General features: G+C 40.9%; 1 pseudogene; it reads right to left on the bottom strand.

Moving 5' to 3' along the window:
• Window positions 1–15,517: 15,517 nt before the first annotated feature.
• LOC108353282 (glyceraldehyde-3-phosphate dehydrogenase pseudogene) lies at window positions 15,518–16,509 on the bottom strand (annotated as a pseudogene).
• Between the last annotated feature and the right edge of the window lie 2,769 nt (window positions 16,510–19,278).

The raw sequence follows: 19,278 nt of genomic DNA, 5'->3' as shown, positions 1-19,278 counted from the left end.
GGACACTGTGTTAGGACAAAACGGCAACCAACAGATTGGGAAAAGATCTTTACCAATCCTACAACAGATAGAGGCCTTATATCCAAAATATACAAAGAACTCAAGAAGTTAGACCGCATGGAGACAAATAACCCTATTAAAAAATGGGGTTCAGGGCTGGAGAGATGGCTCAGTGGTTAAGAGCACTGACTGCTCTTCCAGAGGTCCTGAGTTCAAATCCCAGCAACCACATGGTGGCTCACAACCATCTGTAATGAGATCTGATGCCCTCTAATGATGTGAAGACAGGTACAGTGTACTTATATATAATAAATAAATCTTAAAAAAAAAAATGGGGTTCAGATCTAAATAAAGAAGTCACAGCTGAGGAATGCCGAATGGCCAGAAACACCTAAAGAAATGTTCAACATCTTTAGTCATAAGGGAAATGCAAATCAAAACAACCCTGAGATTTCACCTCACACCAGTGAGAATGGCTAAGATCAAAAACTCAGGTGACAGCAGATGCTGGCGAGGATGTGGAGAAAGAGGAACACTCCTCCATTGTTGGTGGGATTGCAGACTGGTACAACCATTCTGGAAATCAGTCTGGAGGTTCCTCAGAAAATTGAACATTGAACTGCCTGAGGATCCAGCTGTACCTCTCTTGGGTATATACCCAAAAGATGCCCCAACATATAAAAAAGACACGTGCTCCACTATGTTCATAGCAGCCTTATTTATAATAGCCAGAAGCTGGAAAGAACCCAGATGCCCTTCAACAGAGGAATGGATATAGAAAATGTGGTACATCTACACAATGGAATATTACTCAGCTATCAAAAACAATGATTTTATGAAATTCGTAGGCAAATGGTTGGAACTGGAAAATATCATCCTGAGTGAGGTAACCCAATCACAGAAAGACACACATGGTATGCATTCATTGATAAGTGGCTATTAGCCCAAATGCTTGAATTACCCTAGATGCCTAGAACAAATGAAACTCAAGATGGATGATCAAAATGTGAATGCTTCACTCCTTCTTTAAAAGGGGAACAAGAATACCCTTGGCAGGGAATAGAGAGGCAAAGATTAAAACAGACACAGAAGGAACACCCATTCAGAGCCTGCCCCACATGTGGCCCATACATATACAGCCACCCAATTAGACAAGATGGATGAAGCAAAGAAGTGCAGGCCGACAGGAGCCGGATGTAGATCGCTCCTGAGAGACACAGCCAGAATACAGCAAATACAGAGGCGAATGCCAGCAGCAAACCACTGAACTGAGAATAGGACCCCCATTGAAGGAATCAGAGAAAGAACTGGAAGAGCTTGAAGGGGCTCGAGACCCCTTATGAACAACAATGCCAAGCAACCAGAGCTTCCAGGGACTAAGCCACTACCTAAAGACTATACATGGACGGACTGTGGATTCTGACCTCATAGGTAGCAATGAATATCCTAGTAAGAGCACCAGTGGAAGGGGAAGCCCTGGGTCCTGCCAAGACTGAACCCCCAGTGAACTAGATTTTTGGGGAGAGGGCGGCAATGGGGGGAGGATGGGGAGGGGAACACCCATAAAGAAGGGGAGCGGGGAAGGGGATGTTTGCCCGGAAACCGGGAAAGGGAATAACACTTGAAATGTATATAAGAAATACTCAAGTTAATAAAACCAAAACAAAACAAAAAAAAATATTCTTGCCAATTCTTTTAGGTCATTGCCATTTTGTTTTCTCCAATGGTTGCGCTGAAATTTCTTATGATAATCGGCAACACTCTAAAATTCTTTTTTTTTCCTTTTTCTTTTTTTCGGAGCTGGGGACTGAACCCAGGGCCTTGCGCTTGATAGGCAAGCGCTCTACCACTGAGCTAAATCCCCAACCCTAAAATTCTTAAGTAAAATAATACTTCCTAGTCTTTGTGTTCCCAGAATGGAATATGGGATTTGATTTTTGTTTTTTAAAGATTTATTTATTTATTTTATGTATGTGAGTATACTGTCTCTGTCATCAGACACAACAGAAGGGGACATCAGATCCCATTACAGATGATTGTGAGCCACCATGTGATTGCTTGGAATGAACTCAGGACCTCTGGAAGAGCAGTCAGCACTGTTAACCACTGAACCATCTCTCCAGCCCTGTTTTTGTCTTTCATTATTCATTCAGCAAATGTTTTTTAATCATTTACTATGTGCCAGGCTTTTAGGAATTATTAATACATTGGTGAACAAAGTAGATATGTTCTATGGTTTCATAGATACTACTTTCCAGTGGGCTTAAAGGACAATTTAAAAAAAAACATTTATTTATTTTTACTCTCCATCCTGCTCATTGCCTGACTCCTGGTCAATTTTAAATGTTAAAACTCCATCCCAGGGCTGGAGAGATGGCTCAGCGGTTAAGAGCACTGACGGCTCTTCCAGAGGTCCTGAGTTCAAATCCCAGCAACCACATGGTGTCTCACAACCATCTGTAATGAGATCTGATGCCCTCTTCTGGTGTGTCTGAAGATAGCCTCAGTGTACTCATATATAATAAATAAATAAATCTTAAAAAAAAACTCCATCCCAGAGTTCTCTGATTACTCTCTCCTGGTATCTTAGCTCTATGACCATATTCTTCAATGGTCTTCGTTGTGTGCGTCTAATACACTTATTCCCTAAATGATGGTGTTCCCTAGAGTCTTACTCTCAGCACTCTTTGTTCCATATGTTCTCCCTGAGGCAAATTGCTTTTAAAACTAATATGTGAACTCAAAAATCTACACTTCTAGCTTGTCTGCCTTTCTTACACTATAGACTTACTATCTGTGTTTGCCTTCTTTGTTTCCTCAAGTTCCTTTTCCATGAGAGTTCTCTTGTACTCTTAATTTCTATTCCATGGTTATTCTCCACACCATCTCTTTCCTTACTCTATCAAATACCTCCCCACCTTTCTGTCATTGTCTTTCTATTAACTTAGATTCTTGGCAATTTCAGGCAAGTCTGTGGTATTGCAGTAATCTTATAGAAAAGGAATATTGTAGCATTTTAAATATGAGATTTAAAGCCAGATTATTTGTATTTGAAGCTTAGTTCTGTCAGTTATTAACTTGATGATTGCTTTTTAACATATTTAAAAAAGTTATTTTGTGTTTGTTAGGGGTACACATGGCATGCTGTGTATAGAAGTCAGAGGACAATTTGTGGGAGTCAGGGATCGAACTCAGGTCAGTCTTGGAGGCGAGCACTTTTATCTGCTTATTTTGGTTCAAGATTGGTAATTCTTAAGTCATTCAGCACCTCTTTGTCTTTGTTTTTTTAATCTTTAAAATTGGATAATAAAGCCCAGAATGCTTTAGTAGAAAATACCTTTATTAGTAGAACAAGTAGATGAAGATCAGGAGTTGAACCTCATCCTCGCCTATACACTGAGTTTTGTGGTCAGCCTGAGTTACATGAGACCAATTCTTGAAAAAAAAAGGGGGGGGGGGATAATACTACATTAGGTAGTTGTGAGAACTAAATAAATTAATATCCACAAGAAACAGTAAAAAAAATGGAAACCTTTCAGAGTAGCTGGTCATACATCAAAGGCTCAATAATTGTTAACTGTAATAATGACAGTTGTTTCAACCAGTTTTTCAGTAGTTAGTCTCTCCATCCAATTATGTAATTAGACCATATCATGCCCTTACTTAAAAGATGCAAAGAGACTATTATTAAGGAGATAAAATGAAATACAAGGTTAGTCTATCCTCTTTGAAATACTTTCCACTTCCCCAAGACACTCCAAATTATATTTTTATGAATAGATGATGTTTTAGTCTCTTCTATACAGTGTCAATAAGAGCATTTTCGAAAACATTGACTTCTCTTTGAGACAGGATTTCTCTGTGTAGCCTTGGCTGTCCTGGAACTAGCTCAGTAGACCAGCTGGCCTCACACTCAGAGATCTACTTGCCTGGGCCTGCCAAATGCTGAGACTGAAGGTGTGGACCACCACACCCAGTCCTTTCAGTTCCCTCTAATGTAGAACTATAGGAATGTCAATGACATAGTATAGCTGAAAACTAAAAGATAAGAAGGAACCAGTTTTGCAAAGGACTGGGCAAGAATGATCAGGGTAGAATGATCAGGGCATAGTCAACAATGTACTTTACTCAGGGTCAGGAAGACCTTACAATATTTTAGAAACAAAAAGGCCGGTATGATGGGATCACAGTGAGTAAGAAGGGAATAACAGACAAAGATTAGAGAGATAAAGTTGAGGTCATGTAGAACCTCATAGGTGATTGAAGAATTTGAATTTTACTCTAAGTCAAATGGGTCACAAATATGTAGTTATGTAAAAGAGTGACATTTCGAGTTTCATAATTTTTTTCCTACTGTATGGAGACTGGATTAAAGATGAGCAGGGATAGAAACAGAGACCAAGCTGGGTGTGGTGGTGCATGCCTTTAATCCCAGCACTCCGGAGGCAGAAGCAGGCGGGTATCTGTGACTTTGAGACCAGCCTGATCTAATAGAGCCAGTTGCAGTACAGCCAAAGCTCTGTTACACAAAAACCGTGTCTTGAAAAACTAAACCAACCAAACAAAAAGAAGCAGAGAGCAGTCAGAAAGCTATTGTGTACTTAGCAAAAGAAGGTGATGGTTTGGAATAAGGTAGCAGCTGTGGGGCCAGAATCACTGATGAACCTACCTGAAGAATGTGGGAGGAAACAAACTAAGCCAAAGGTTCTGGCTTGAACAAGTGAATGGGTAGTTAGGGTACTTACTGAGCTGGGGAAGACCAGTGAGGTGATGGGGAGAGGCAATTGTGAGATCAAAAATTCAGTTTTGTACTTTTCTAGTTTGAAAGTTACAGTAGTTTATTTTCTGTTGGTGTGATAAATGCCATGGTATAGAAGAAATTGTTCATTTTGGCTTATAGTTCCAGGAAGCTAAGAGACTAGATCTCCTCTCCTCTCCTCTCCTCTCCTTTCCTCTCCTTTCCTCTCCTCTCCTCTCCTCTCCTCTCCTCTCCTCTCCTCTCCTCTCCTCTCCTCTCCTCTCTCTCCCCTCCCCTCCCCTCCCCTCCCCTCCCCTCTCCTCTCCTCTCTTCTCTCTCCTCTCCCCTCCCCTCCCCTCCCCTCCCCTCCCCTCCCCTCTCCTCTCCTCTCCTCTCCTCTCCTCTCCTCTCTTCTCTTCTTTTCTGAGATGGCATCTCACTATGTAGCCTTGAGTAACCCGGAACTCACTGTGTAGGCTAGGATGGGCTCATACTCACAGTTATTTGATTGCCTTTGCCTCTTGAGCACTGGGGTTAAAGGCAAGCACCACCATGCTCAGCTTGAGATCCCATCGTTTAATGCAAACACAAGCAGAGTAAATTAGAAGTAGGGGAAAGCTGTACACGCACAAATCCCATTCCACTAATACACTTCCTTCATCAGGACCACACCTCCTAAAACTCTTAAAACAGCATCTCCAACTGTGGACCAAGTATTGAAATATGGGGAACATTCTCAAACACTCTCATTCAAACTACCACAAGAGTTAAGTACGGGGCTGGGGATTTAGCTCAGTGGTAGAGCGCTTACCTAGGAAGCGCAAGGCCCTGGGTTCGGTCCCCAGCTCCGAAAAAAAAGAACCAAAAAAAAAAAAAAGAGTTAAGTACTTAATTGTAGAGGTCATATATATAGTGGGGTAGAGGAGTTATGGAAGATATGTAATAAGTTTAAGGATGTTAAATCTTGATTAAATTATTAATGATTGTCAGTGTATAAAAATATAAGCCAATTCACAACCAAGTGAAAATAAAAACTATGTGTATGTGTTCACATACCTCCACCCCACAAATAAATGTATATTTCATTTGACTTATATTTCGCAAAGAAGACCCAAGGCAGAGGCAAAATTTGTAACATAACACAACTGTGTGTTTGTTTGCTTTTTGAGATAGGGTTTCTCTGAGTTAACAGCGTTGGCCGTCTTGAAGCTTACTGTACCAGGCTGGCCTAGAACTCAGCCACCTGCCTCTGTCTCCCAAGTGCTGGAGTTAAAGGTATGCATCATTTTTTTTAAAACCACAAGTTCATAACCTTGTTTTCCCTGAAGTATTTGACTTAGTTCTTAGACACAGTTGGGATTCAATAAGTGCTTTTGAATCCATGAGTTTATTAAAAAAAATCATAATAGTTCCATGTTACTCATTTTCATAAAAGATTCATAATAATATTTATTCACATAGATATAGAATTTAGGGTGTTTTAATACTCATAATGCCATTTGATGCTTTTTATTGAATTCTAAATATTGGAACATTTATAATTCCCATAGAACTACAGTTTTCACCAATGGTAACATCTTGTAAATATAATTCTAAGAAAATTTTATCATGCTTATTTCAATCTCACCAAGCTCCCTCTTTTTTGTTGTTTGAGACAGTGTCTCTGTGGAGCTAAAGGTGTCCTGGCACTATGTAGATTAGGCTGGCCTTGAACTCTCAGAGCTCTGCCTATCTCTGTACTCCTATCTCCTTAGCAATTGTTGGTCACTAACCTGTTCTCTGTTCTTTGAATTTTATCATTTCAAGTTTTTGTATGAATAGTACTATACAAAATGAACCATATTTTTTTTTTGCAATTGAGATTTTTGCTTTTGCTTTGTTTTGTTTCTAGACGGGATTTCTCTAAATTAACAGCCCTAGTTGTTCTGGAACTCACTTTGTACAGCAGGCTGACCTTGAACTAAGAGAGATCTGCTTGCATCTGCCTCCCAAGTGCTGAGATCAAAGGCATGCACTACCACACCTGACTTTGTAATTGAGATTTTTAAATTTGCCACATATTCAGCGTATTGTGAGTATCGACTTGTTCCATTTAAGTGGACAACTCAATGTTTTAAAAATATTTTTAGATTGACTCCTGCCAGGGAAGCTGGTAGGCAAACTGCAGATATTCACCTCTTAAGGGGCTGGGGATTTAGCTCAGTGGTAGAGCGCTTGCCTAGGAAGCGCAAGGCCCTGGGTTCGGTCCCCAGCTCCGAAAAAAAAAAAGAAAGAAAGAAAAAAGAAAAGATACTCACCTCTTTCTCTGTTTCTTCAGATGCAAAACCCCAGTCTCCTCCCCAGCTCAGCAGCCGAACACTTGCTGTGGTCTCCCTTTCCTCTCTGACCCCATCCACAAGGGATCATGAAGATCTCCTCCAACCTTGCTTCCCCAAACTCCTCACATTATCCCGGCCTTCGCTGGCAACACACCAGCTTGAGCAGGTCAGGGAAATATCTCCCAAGTCCAACAGGCACTCCTTGCTAACCAGCAGAAACGGGAAGGCTGATTGTAGATTGTCACCACTTCTTCTGTTCCTGCAGATCCAGTTCCCCAGAGTCATGCGTAGCTCTGAAGCAGAACACCTGATGAAGCTTCCCCCGACCCCATCTGTAGGTGCTCGCATAGATCTTCCCCTCTTAACCCCTCTTCCTTTCCTGTTGCTTTATCTCAGGTTTCAACTCCAATAGGCACTCCTTGCCAACCCGCAGGCCACTCCTGGCAGGCAAGCAGGTAGGCTGACTGCAGATCCTCACCTTTTTGCATCTAATGCTATAACACTAAGTTGATACATTATTATTAATCAAGGTTTGTACTATATTATTTGTTTCTTAGTTTTTAACCTATTTATTGCCTTCATATTTTCTTCATTTTTAATCTTATTTTCTATTCTAGAATCCTTAAACATCTATTTTTCTTTCCTTTGTTTTGTTTTATTTATTTATTTATTTATTTATTTATTTATTCACTTTACCTCTGATCACAAACTACCTCCCACCTCTCTTACCAGTTAAATCCCTTACAAATTCCCCCCTTTGCCTCCTCCCCTTGGGTACCACCCCACCCTAGGACATCTAGTCCCAGCAGGACTAAGCACATCCTCTGCCACTGAGGCCCAAGCAGGCAGTCCAGTTAGGGGAACAGGATGCAATGGAAGGCAACAGAGTCACAGACAGCTCCTGCTCCAATTGTTAGGGGACCCACTTGAAGACCAAGCTGCACATCTGCTACATATGTGTAGGAGACCCAGGTCCAGCCCCTACTTGCTCTTTGGTTGGTGGTTCTGTGAGCCCTCATGGCCCAGGTTAGTTGACTCTGTAGGTCTTCTTGCATTGTCCTTGACTCCTCTGGCTCATTCATTCCCCTGAGTCTTCCACAGGACTCCCCAAGCACAGCCTGATGTTTGGCTGTGGGTCTTTGCGTCTGTTTCCATGTGCTGCTGGATGATGCCTCGAGAGAGAGTTATGCTAGACTCCTGTCTGCAAGCATAACAGAGTATCCTTAATAGTGTCAGAGGTTGGCTCTCTCCCATGGGGTGGGTCTCAAGTTGGGCCAGTCATTGGTTGGCTGTTCCCTCAGTCTCTGCGCCATCTTTATCCCTACACATCTTGTAGGCAGGACACATTTTGGGTTGGAGGTTTTGTGGGTGGGTTGATGTGCCCCTCCATTTACTGGAAGTCCTGTGTGACTACAGGACGTGGCCATTTCAGTCTCTATATGCCCTTCTCATAGGAATCACAGCTAGGGTCACCCATCCCCCTGTAGACTCCCCCTATCTTCCCCTGTCTCAGGCCTCCAGCTAGTCCCAGAGATGTCCCTCCACAGATTTCCATTCTCACTCCAAGCCCTCTCCTACCACCCCTCTCCCCACAACTGATTCCTATCCCAATTTCCCTTCTCTCCCTGTCTCACACTCAAGTCTCTCCCTCCATCCACCGCCAATGACTTTTATTCTTGGGACCTCTTTATTACTTAGTTCCTTTGGATCTGTGGGTTGTAGCATGGTTATCCTTTACTTTATGGCTAATGTCCACTTTTAAAGGATGACATACCGCGCCTATCTTTTTGGGTCTCCATTACCCCACTCAGGATGATATAATTTTAAAAAAATTAATCGGGGTTGGGGATTTAGCTCAGTGGTAGAGCGCTTGCCTAGGAAGCGCAAGGCCCTGGGTTCGGTTCCCAGCTCCGAAAAAAAGAACCAAAAAAAAAAAATTAATCATCACTTCTCAGCCTTTTGGCTAAGATTAAGTGTAAAAATTAATCGATCAATTAGTTAGTTGACTCTCCGAGACAGGGTCTCATTATGTAGCTCTGTCTGTCCTGGAACTATGTAGACCAGGTTGCCCTTGAATACACAGAGATCCCTCGGTCTCTGCCTACCAGGTACTGAGATAAAAGGCATGCACTACTGTTCCAGACTCTTATCCAGAATACCAGTTAAGTTTAGACATCAGCTGTCCTTAGATTCCTTTTGTTTGTGACAGTCTCTTTCAGTGAACTTGACACTTTCAGCAGCATTGAAAGGTGTTTTGTAGAATATCCTCCTACTGGAATTTAACAGTCATGTTCTTCCTGTTTCTGAAATAGAGTTAACTATGTAGTATATAGCTGGCTAGAACTTGAGATGTGGCCTAGTTTGGCCTTGATTTAGCCTCCAGAATGCTGGGATTGCAGCCATGCGTCACCCTAGCTGTTATTTTTCTCATGAATAGATGTCAGTACTGCCAGAGAGATTACAGAGGTAGAATGTTACTTCTTCATATGATTCCCATGGTGCAGTTATCAACTTGACTTTCAGCACTGATGGAGCCCTTGAGCACTGGCTCGGGCAGTACTTTGTCAAATTTTATCCACTGTTAACTGACTTTCTCTCCTTGTTTTCCCTGTACTGTCTGGAAGGACATCACTCTATAGAGTCCATACTCAAGGAATGGACAGCAATGCCACCTCTCTTCGAGGACCGATATACATCATTATACATTATTCGGGATTCCTAAAGCATGTGAGGTTTTGTGCCTCATCTTAAGTCATTCAATTACTATGGACTCACGAATACTTCTTTTACGCTTTGGATTATACTCCAATACTGCACTATTTTGTGGCTGAAATGGCTGTGCCTTTGATCACTAGGAATGCTTTCCGTTGGTTCTTGTGTCTCTTTGAGACCGGAACCTTCATCAAAGTGGTCTTGCTTAGTTTGTTTGGGCACTTCCTTACTTTCCGGCACCACAAAATGTTGTGAGTTTGTCTATTTCCTGTTCCTGTCCTTCAGCTAGACGTGTTTATACAACTGTCTGCTGCCTCTTCCCTTTTGGCGACAGAACACTGTTAGAAGCATGTAGCTGTGTCTTTGCTTTGCTTTTCATTGCTTTGTCATTCACGCATCTGCATTTAAATACAGGATTCTAAAGGAAAGCTGATTGGGGTTTTGATTAGGATTTTATCGAATCTCTAGATCGATTTGGATACAATTTCTTTTTGTTTTGTTTTTCGTTTTTTGTCTCTGTATAGTTTTGAAACACTTTCTACTCAACAATATCGAGTTATCTGAACTACGAACCAACCTATATGTATTTAGGTCTTCTCTAATCGTATTACTCTTTCAGAGTCTTTAGGGTACAGGCCTTGTAGACTTGTTTGTATTTTATCATTTTTACACTGATTACAATTGTATTGATTTTAAATTTTCTATTTCCAGTTGTTTGCTGCAAGTATATATAGAACAAAATTTCTGTTTGCATATTGATCTTTTATCCTGCAATCTCATCCTCTCCCTGAGACAGGCTCTTATATAGCCCCAAGAGGTCTGGAATTCAATATATAGGCTAGGCTTGTCACAAACTCACAGGAATTTACTTGCCTCTGCCTCAGGAGTGCTATAATTAAAGGCGTGTACTTCTGTGCCTACTGTATCCTGAAATAAATTAAGGTAGTTTCTTAGGTCTAGTAGGTTTTTGTTTGTTTTGTTGGTTTTTGTTGTTATTCTTAAGAAACATGGTCTCACTGAAGGAACACCCATTCAGAGCCTGCCCCACATGTGGCCCATACATATACAGCCACCCAATTAGACAAGATGGATGAAGCAAAGAAGTGCAGGCCGACAGGAGCCGGATGTAGATCTCTCCTGAGAGACACGGCCAGAATACAGCAAACACAGAGGCGAATGCCAGCAGCAAACCACTGAACTGAGAATAGGACCCCCGTTGAAGGAATCAGAGAAAGAACTGGAAGAGCTTGAAGGGGCTCGAGACCCCTTATGAACAACAATGCCAAGCAACCAGAGCTTCCAGGGACTAAGCCACTACCTAAAGACTATACATGGACTGACCCTGGACTCTGACCTCATAGGTAGCAATGAATATCCTAGTAAGAGCACCAGTGGAAGGGGAAGCCCTGGGTCCTGCTAAGACTGAACCCCCAGTGAACTAGACTGTTGGGGGGAGGGGGACAATGGGGGGAGGGTGGGGAGGGGAACACCTATAAGGAAGGGGAGGGGGATGTTTGCCCAGAAACCGGGAAAGGGAATAACACTCGAAATGTATATAAGAAATACTCAAGTTAATAAAAATAAATAAATAAATAAATAAATAAATAAATAAATAAATAAATAAATAAATAAAAGAAGGCAAAAAAAAAGAGAAAGAAACATGGTCTCAGTGTGTAGTCCTGGTTGTTCTGGAACTCGCTTTGTAGACCAGGCCATCTCAAACTCACAGAGATCCTACTGCCTCTGCCTCCCAAGTGCTGGGATTAAAGGCCTGTGCCACCATGACCAGTCAAGATCTCCTATCTTATTTTTTTTTAACAAAAAAAAATCTACTATCTTTTTTCTATTCAGGATTCTATTGTGCATAACCACGTCATCTTTAAAAAAAAAAAAACCCAACCAATAGATTTATTCTTCTCCTCCCCTTTCTCCTCTTCTCCACTCTTCTCCCCTTCCCTCTCATGTTCTTTCCCACCTGACAGCTATCCTTCTTTTTCCAATGCTGGGGAAGAAACTGAGAGCCTCACACAGTAAACATTCCGTCTCTTAGCTATATCCCTAACCCTATTTCTTCCTTTTAAATCTTGGTGCTATTTATTTCTCTTTCCTTATTGTAGTGACTAGAACCTGCACATAGTACAGTGTTGAATAGAGGGGTAAGAGTGGATATCCACGTCTTGCTTCTCATATTATGGAACACATTTGGTGTTTCCAAAGTAAGTGACATTTAATTGTAGTATGCTTTTTGTTGTTGCTGCTCTTAGTTTTTCTTTTTTCTTTTTGTAGATATGCTTTATTAGTATAATGGTTAATCTTCATTGTCAGTTTGTCTGGACTTAACATAATCTAGAACTCATACTTCTGCATGTATGTGTGAAGGTATTTCTGGAGAGGTTTACCTTATAGTCAACACAATCTCATGGGATTGAGTCTTAGACTGAATCAAAAGGAGAAGCCAAATAGAGACACCAATACTCATATCTCGTTGCCTCCTGACTGAAAGCAACATGATCAGCTGCTTGGTAGCTCAGCTAGAGTTGCTCTTGGAACTGTCTTTCCTTAGGGATGAACTTGGCTTGTCAAATGCTTTATCTGTACCCATGTAGCAGTGGTTCACAACCTTCCTAATTTTGACACCCTTTAATGCAGTTCCTCATGTTGTGGTGACCCCAAATCATAAAATTATTTCACTGCTAAAATTCATAACTGCAATTTTGCTACTATTATGAAGAAATATAATTATCTGTATTTTCTGATGATCTTAGGCAACCCCTATGAAAGGGTTGGTCAGCCATCAAAGAATTGAGACCCATGGATGGAGAACTGCTGCTATAGAGATTATCATATGGCTTTAAAAATAAAACCTGTGTGTATGTGTGTGTTTGTGCACATGTGAGTGTTGATGCCTACAGAGACCAGAATAGGGTGCTACATTCCCATAGAGCTGGAGTCACAGGCGGTTGGGAGCCTTCTGAAGTGGGTATTCCGAACAGAACTCAGGACTTCTGGAAGAACAGGAAGTGTACTTAACCATGGGGCCACCTCTCTGACTCTAACTTTTACTTTTTAGTTTGCTAATATGGTGAATTACCTTAATTGGAGTTTTAATATTAAACTAAGTTTTTAGTCTGGGATAAAGCTACTATCTATAGTCATGACGTATTATCATGCTTTTGATTGTTAGAATTTGTTGAACTTCTGTTTAGAATTTGTTTTGTTCTGTTTGAGACAGGATAGCCCTATGTAACACAGGCTGGCCTTGGACTCAGTATCTTAAGATGGTTTCAAACTTGAGATCCTTCTGCTCCAGCCTCTTCAGTAGTGGTATAACAGGGATGCATCACTCCACACATCTCTAACTTGTTCATGATTCATAACACCGTTGTTAGCTATAATTCTCGTGCTATGCTTTCACCCAGTTAAAATGCACGATGGAGGATCCCAGGTCTGGGATCATTGGTAAGTGCCACTATGCCCAGTTGCATACTTAAAATTTTTGTTTTGTTTTAAAATTTTACTTAAGGGCTGGAGAGATGGCTCAGTGGTTAAGAGCACTGACTGCTCTTCCAGAGGTCCTGAGTTCAATTCATAGCAACCACATGGTGGCTCACAACCATCTGTAAAGGGATCCGATGCCCTCTTCTGGTCTGAAGACAGCTACAGTGTACTTGTATACATAAAATAAATAAATCTTTTAAAAAATTTTTTATTTAAGTGTTTTGCATGCATGTATGTATAGGTACTACATGTGTACCTGGTCCCCAGGGAGGTTAGAAGAGGCTGTCAGATCCTCTGGGAGTTATATGTGGTTGTGAAATCACCATGCTTGTGGGTCCCCTGTAAGCACAAGTGCTCTTAACCACTGAGCAAACTCTCAAGCCCCTATATGTTTTTCTTTTTCAAAAATGAACTTTGGCAGCTTGTAGAAATATTTTTAAATTAAATTTTATATTTTATATTTTATTTTATTTTATGTATATTGGTGTTTTAACTGTGTTATATTTTATTTTATTTTATGCATATTGGTGTTTTCTGTGTGAAAGTGTTGGAACCCCTGGAACAGGAGTTATAGGCAGTGTTGAGCTGCCATGTGATTGCTGGAATTTGAACTCAGGTCCTCTGGAAGAGCAGTCAGTGCTCTTAACCACTGAGCCATCTCTCCAGCCCCAAGTTTGTGGGATTTTAGCAATTTATTTGTTTTTATTTATTTTCATGTTCATTAGCATGAATTTATCAATCAACTGTCATTACTTCTAAATGTCTATAGAATCTGTTCAGATGCTAACATTGTTCCGTGTGTTTTCTCTTTTATCCCAATGAAATTGACTGGAGCTTTATACTTTTTGTTGACTTATAATCAATTTCCATCTTTTTGTTTACTTCAAGTTTTATTTGTTCTTTTTTTTAAGATTTATTTATTTATTATTTATATGAATACACTGTCACTGTCTGCAGACACACCAGAAGAGGGCATCGGATCTCATTACAGATGGTTGTGAGCCACCATGTGGTTGCTGGGAATTGAACTCTCGACCTCTGAAAGAACAGTCAGTGCTCTTAACTGCTGAGTCATCTCTCCAGACCCCTTATTTGTTCTCGTTGACCAAAGTTTTTCTGGTTGTAAATGAGATCACTGGTTGAAAACGTTCTTATTTTATAACATAAGCAGTGTGTATTATAAACCTCTCTTTCTCCTCCCTGGTACTACTGCTTAGTGTCCCAGATGTTTTCAAATATTTTAGGGTATTTTAATTTTCTATTAGTTCCATATTATTTTGAATTTTCCATTTAATTTCTTCTTTGACCTATGGGTTGTTTATAAGTGTGGTCTTGAGTTTTGGAATATTTCAGGGTTTTCTAGAAGTCTTTCTGTTATCAACTCTTACTTCAGTTGTAGTCAGAGATAAAACATTTTATTGCTTTAATTCTTCACAGAATATTGCAACTTGTTTCCTTGCTCAATGTATAGTATGTATTGATAGTTATTCTATGGGCTTTTAAAAACATATAGAGATACTATACTGTTGGTGATTGGAGTGTTCTAAAAGTGTCTATGAGGTTAAATTGGTAACTAGGTCAAGTTGGTGTGGAATCTCAGTCATACAGTTACAAGGAAATAAAATCCACCAAGTCCCTGAAGGAGTCTGAACATATACTCTTTCCTTATTTAGCCAGCGTAAGAACCTAAAAGTTACCTTGATTACCAAAAGTTGCCTTGTTATCTTCTGGGCAGACAACTTAGCTAAGAGGCCACAGTTAGTCTTTTCATTAAAGAGAAAAATAGGAAATCCATTCACTGAGTCTGTAGTATGTTAATCAGTAACAGAAAACAATAGTGGTATAGAAATGCTTCAGTTTATGTTTTGCTTTGCTTAATTTTTCAAGATAGTGTTTCTCTGTGTAGTCCTGGCTGTTCTAGAATTTGCTCTGTAGCCCAGGCTGGCCTCCAATTCAGAGATCCACCTACCTCTGCCTCCTAAGTACTGGGATTAAAGGTTAATGCTACTTCTGCCCATCTCTAGTTTACACTCTTTTGAGTTGGTCATTTTTTTGGGGGGGGGTGCGGCAAACTTTACTGACGGCAGTCAAGAGAGTAGGTAAGGCTCACTAGGCCCCTCCTGTTATTATTGGCGTCTGGGATGGAAATTGTGAGGGGAATGCTCAGTGTTCGGGGAGTTTCGACAAGGACTCCTCAGCAACTGAGGGCCTCTCTCTTGCTCTTGTGTCCTTGCTGGGGTGGGTGGTCCAGGGTTTCTTACTCCTTAGAAGCCATGTAGGCCATGAGGTCCACTACCCTGTTGCTGCAGCCATATTCATTGTCATACCAGGAAATGAGCTTTACAAACTTGTCATCAAGGGCAATGCCATCCCCGGCATGAAAGGTGGAACGGTGGGAGTTGCTGTTGAAGTTGAAAGAGCCCAGGATGCTCTTTAGTGGGCCCTCAGATACCTGCTTCACCACCTTCTTGATGTCACCATACTTGGCAGGTTTCTCCAGGCAGCATGTCAGATCCACAATGGATACATTGGGGGTAGGAACACAGAAGGCCATGCCAGTGAGCTTCCCGTTCAGCTCTGGGATGACCTTGCCTACAGCCTTGGCAGCATCAGTGGATGCAGGGATAATGTTCTGAGCAACTCCATGGCCGTCATGCCACAGCTTTCCAGAAGGACCATCCACAGTTTTCTGAGTGGCAGTGATGTCATGGACTGTGACCATGAACCCTTCCACAATGCCATGGATGACCTTGGCTGGGGCTGGGGGTGGGCGTAAGCAGTTGGTGGTGCAGGATGCATTGCTGACAATCTTGAGTGACTTGTCATATTTCTCATGGTTCACACCCATCACAAACATGGGGGCATTGGCCAAATGCTCAGAGATGATACCCTTTTGGCCTCACCCTTCAAGTGGACCCTGGCCTTCTCCATGGTGGTGAAGATGCCTGTAGACTCCACGACATACTCAGCACCAGCGTCGCCCCATTTGATGTTAGCGGGATCTCGCTCCTGGAAGATGGTGATGGGTTTCCCGTTGATGACAAGCTTCCCATTCTCAGCCTTGACTGTGCCATTGAATTTACCATGGGTAGAGTCATACTGGAGCTTGTAGACCACGTAGTTGAGGTCAATGAAGGGGTTGTTGATGACAACAATCTCCACTTTGCCTGATACAGAGCAGAAGGCAGCCCTGGTAATCAGGCACCCAATACGGCCAAGTTTGTTCATACTGACCTTCACCATCTTGTCTACAGGACAAGGCTGGCAGTGCATGAGAGGATGTGGCTGTCTCTGGAACAGTGAGGAGCAGAGAGCCAAGTTGGTCATTTAAATATCCCAGAATTCCAATTTTTGTTCCTGTACTTTGTATTCTGTACGTTAAAATCTATTATGATTTTTTTTGAGGCAGGTGCTCACTGTGTAACCAGGTCAGCCTGGAACTTGACCTCATCCTCCAGAGGGCAGGGATTACATGCATGCACTACTACTCTTTGCTCTGCAATCTGCTTCAATGATGATGTCATTTCAAGAGCTTTCTTCTGACTGGTGTGAGAATGATAGAGCTTCAATGTTTAAAAATGTAATTTGTATGTAGCTTCATATTTAAAATGTTTCTCTTTTTTTCTTTACTACTGAATGACTTTAACCCGCATGTGAACAGAAGTCAACATATATGTGGAGATCAGAGGACACAAGTTACAGGAGTCAGTTCTCATTATCTCTTAGGTAGGATCTGGGGATCTAACTCAGGTCATGAGGCTTAGCGGTAAGTACCATTACCCACTGAGCCATCTGTCTGACCCAAAGTGTGTGTTTTTTTTTTTACAGAAAGTATATATTTGGTCTTTGTTTTCTTTTTTACCCAATCTGATAATCGTTTGTTTTTGTTTGTTTGTTTGATTTTAAGCTTTGTTTTCACATGGTCTTATTATGTCACCCATGTTACATACCTGGTTAACCATGTCGTTCTGGGTTTTTAATTTTTTAAAAGATTTATTTAAAAATTTTATGTATATGAGCCCTCACGGATATATGTGCACCATGTGTATGCAGTGCCTTTGGACAGCAGAGGAGGTTGTCACACCTTCTGGAACTTGAGTTACAGGATGGTCATGTGCCAACACATAGGTCCTAGGAAACCAGCTCAGGGTCCTCTGCAAGAACAAGAAGCAGCACTCTTAAACACTGAACTGGCTCTGTGGGCCATGGTTTTAAATTTCATATTTTCTTTAAGTTGTTTACATGTACGTGTGTGTGTGTGTGTGTGTGTGTGTGTGTGTGTGTGTGTGTGTTGGGGAAAATATATAAAGTTCTAGACAAGCCTGGCCTTTATCGAGAAGGTCTCAAAACATGATGCACACTTCTCTGTGTTATTGTTATTGTGTTATTTTACATGTACTTTACAACATTTTGCAAAGATATTCAACCAGTTGGTATGGAAGGTAAGTTTTCACAGTGTGAATGGCATGAAGCAATCTCTATAGCACCATCAATGTTTCCATGATAAAAGAGTGAAGACAAAATTAATGATATTCACTCTTGCTACTTATACTATAGATTCTTTCCCCCCACAGATATCCATTAACTTTATTTATATTTATATTTATATTCCACCCAAGACCTATAGAAAGAAGGTAAGATGTGGAGCCATTTAAATATCACCTCAGGCAAAGCACGATCTGTCCCTACCTCACCCCAGCCCCCAGCTTGCTCCGCTGTCCGCATTTTTTTTTTTTTGGTTTTAAGACATTTATTGTCATAGTAGAAAGTGGATGAGTAAAACCATACCCCACAGTGTTCCCATTTTCTACTTTCAAGATTCTTTACTCCTCTGCAAGGAGCCACTGGACACATTTTGTAGATTCTTTTGTAAAAAAAGAAAAGGATTTTATTTTTTTATGTGTGTCTGCATGGAAATGTGTGCACTGCATTCATGCATTGCCCACTGAGGCCAAAAGAGGACATTGGGTCCCCTGGAGCTGCAGTTACAGGCAGTCGTGAGCTGCCTGATGTGGGTGCTGGGAAAGAAACTCAGCTCCTCCACAAGAGCAGCAAGAGCTCTTTCTAAACGTGAGCCATTTTTCCAGCACCATGCACTGTAGATTCTAAACCGGTGTATCCACAACAGGAAAGGCAATATCAACCACTCAGATTGGTAAGAAAAGAACCAAACAGCTTTATTTCTAGTTGACGATCATTGATGTGGAAAGTCAGAATTTTTGTGGGAAACGATAAATATAAAAAATGGATTATATTTGTACAGAATAGCAATGAAAATGAAAAAAAATTAGACAACTCTGTTCACAATAATACCAAAAGAAATGAAATCTTTCAAAACTAAATTTAGCAAAAGAAAAGAGAATATGTAGACATATATACAGAATATGTAGACATATATACAAAAACTATGACGGCCATGAGATGGCTCAGTGGGTAAAGGTACTTACTACCAACCCAACGACACAAGTTTCATCCTTGAGACATACATGGGAACTGATTCATAGATGTCCTTTGATCTCTACCTTTCACCACAGTGACATATAGACACAAATAAATAAGGCAATGTAGAAATAAAGTAGGAATCATCACTTAGGAAATGTAAGAAGAGCTACAGAAATGGAGAGGAATTCCAGGCTCATGAATTGAAAAACAGCTTTCCTAAGATAGCAATGCACATCAAAGTGATCCATAAATTACATAAAATCATTATTAAAATTCTAGTACATTTTGAAGAAAAATAGACTGTCAACCTGTTTCTGAAAGTATATGGAAATGCAGTGTGTGGGATTGCAAAGGACTCAGAATAGCCAAATGGTTTTGCAAATCGCAACACTTGTGCTTTCATATTGGAAAACTCCTCATTAAACTCTCAGTTATCAAGATGATGTGATGCTGGCACAAAGAAAGGAATATGAGAGGAACAGAATGGAACGTCCATAAATGGAGCCTTATGCAGGCGCTAATCTTGTTTGTCAACTTGACACCTCCGGGGAAGGGGAAAAGGAATCTCAA

Source organism: Rattus norvegicus, chromosome X (assembly GCF_036323735.1).
Source record: "Rattus norvegicus strain BN/NHsdMcwi chromosome X, GRCr8, whole genome shotgun sequence".
NCBI classification, from domain to species: Eukaryota; Metazoa; Chordata; class Mammalia; order Rodentia; family Muridae; genus Rattus; species Rattus norvegicus.
The sequence above is the reverse complement of the archived record's forward strand: the minus strand, read 5'-3'. Positions and strand labels throughout refer to the sequence as shown.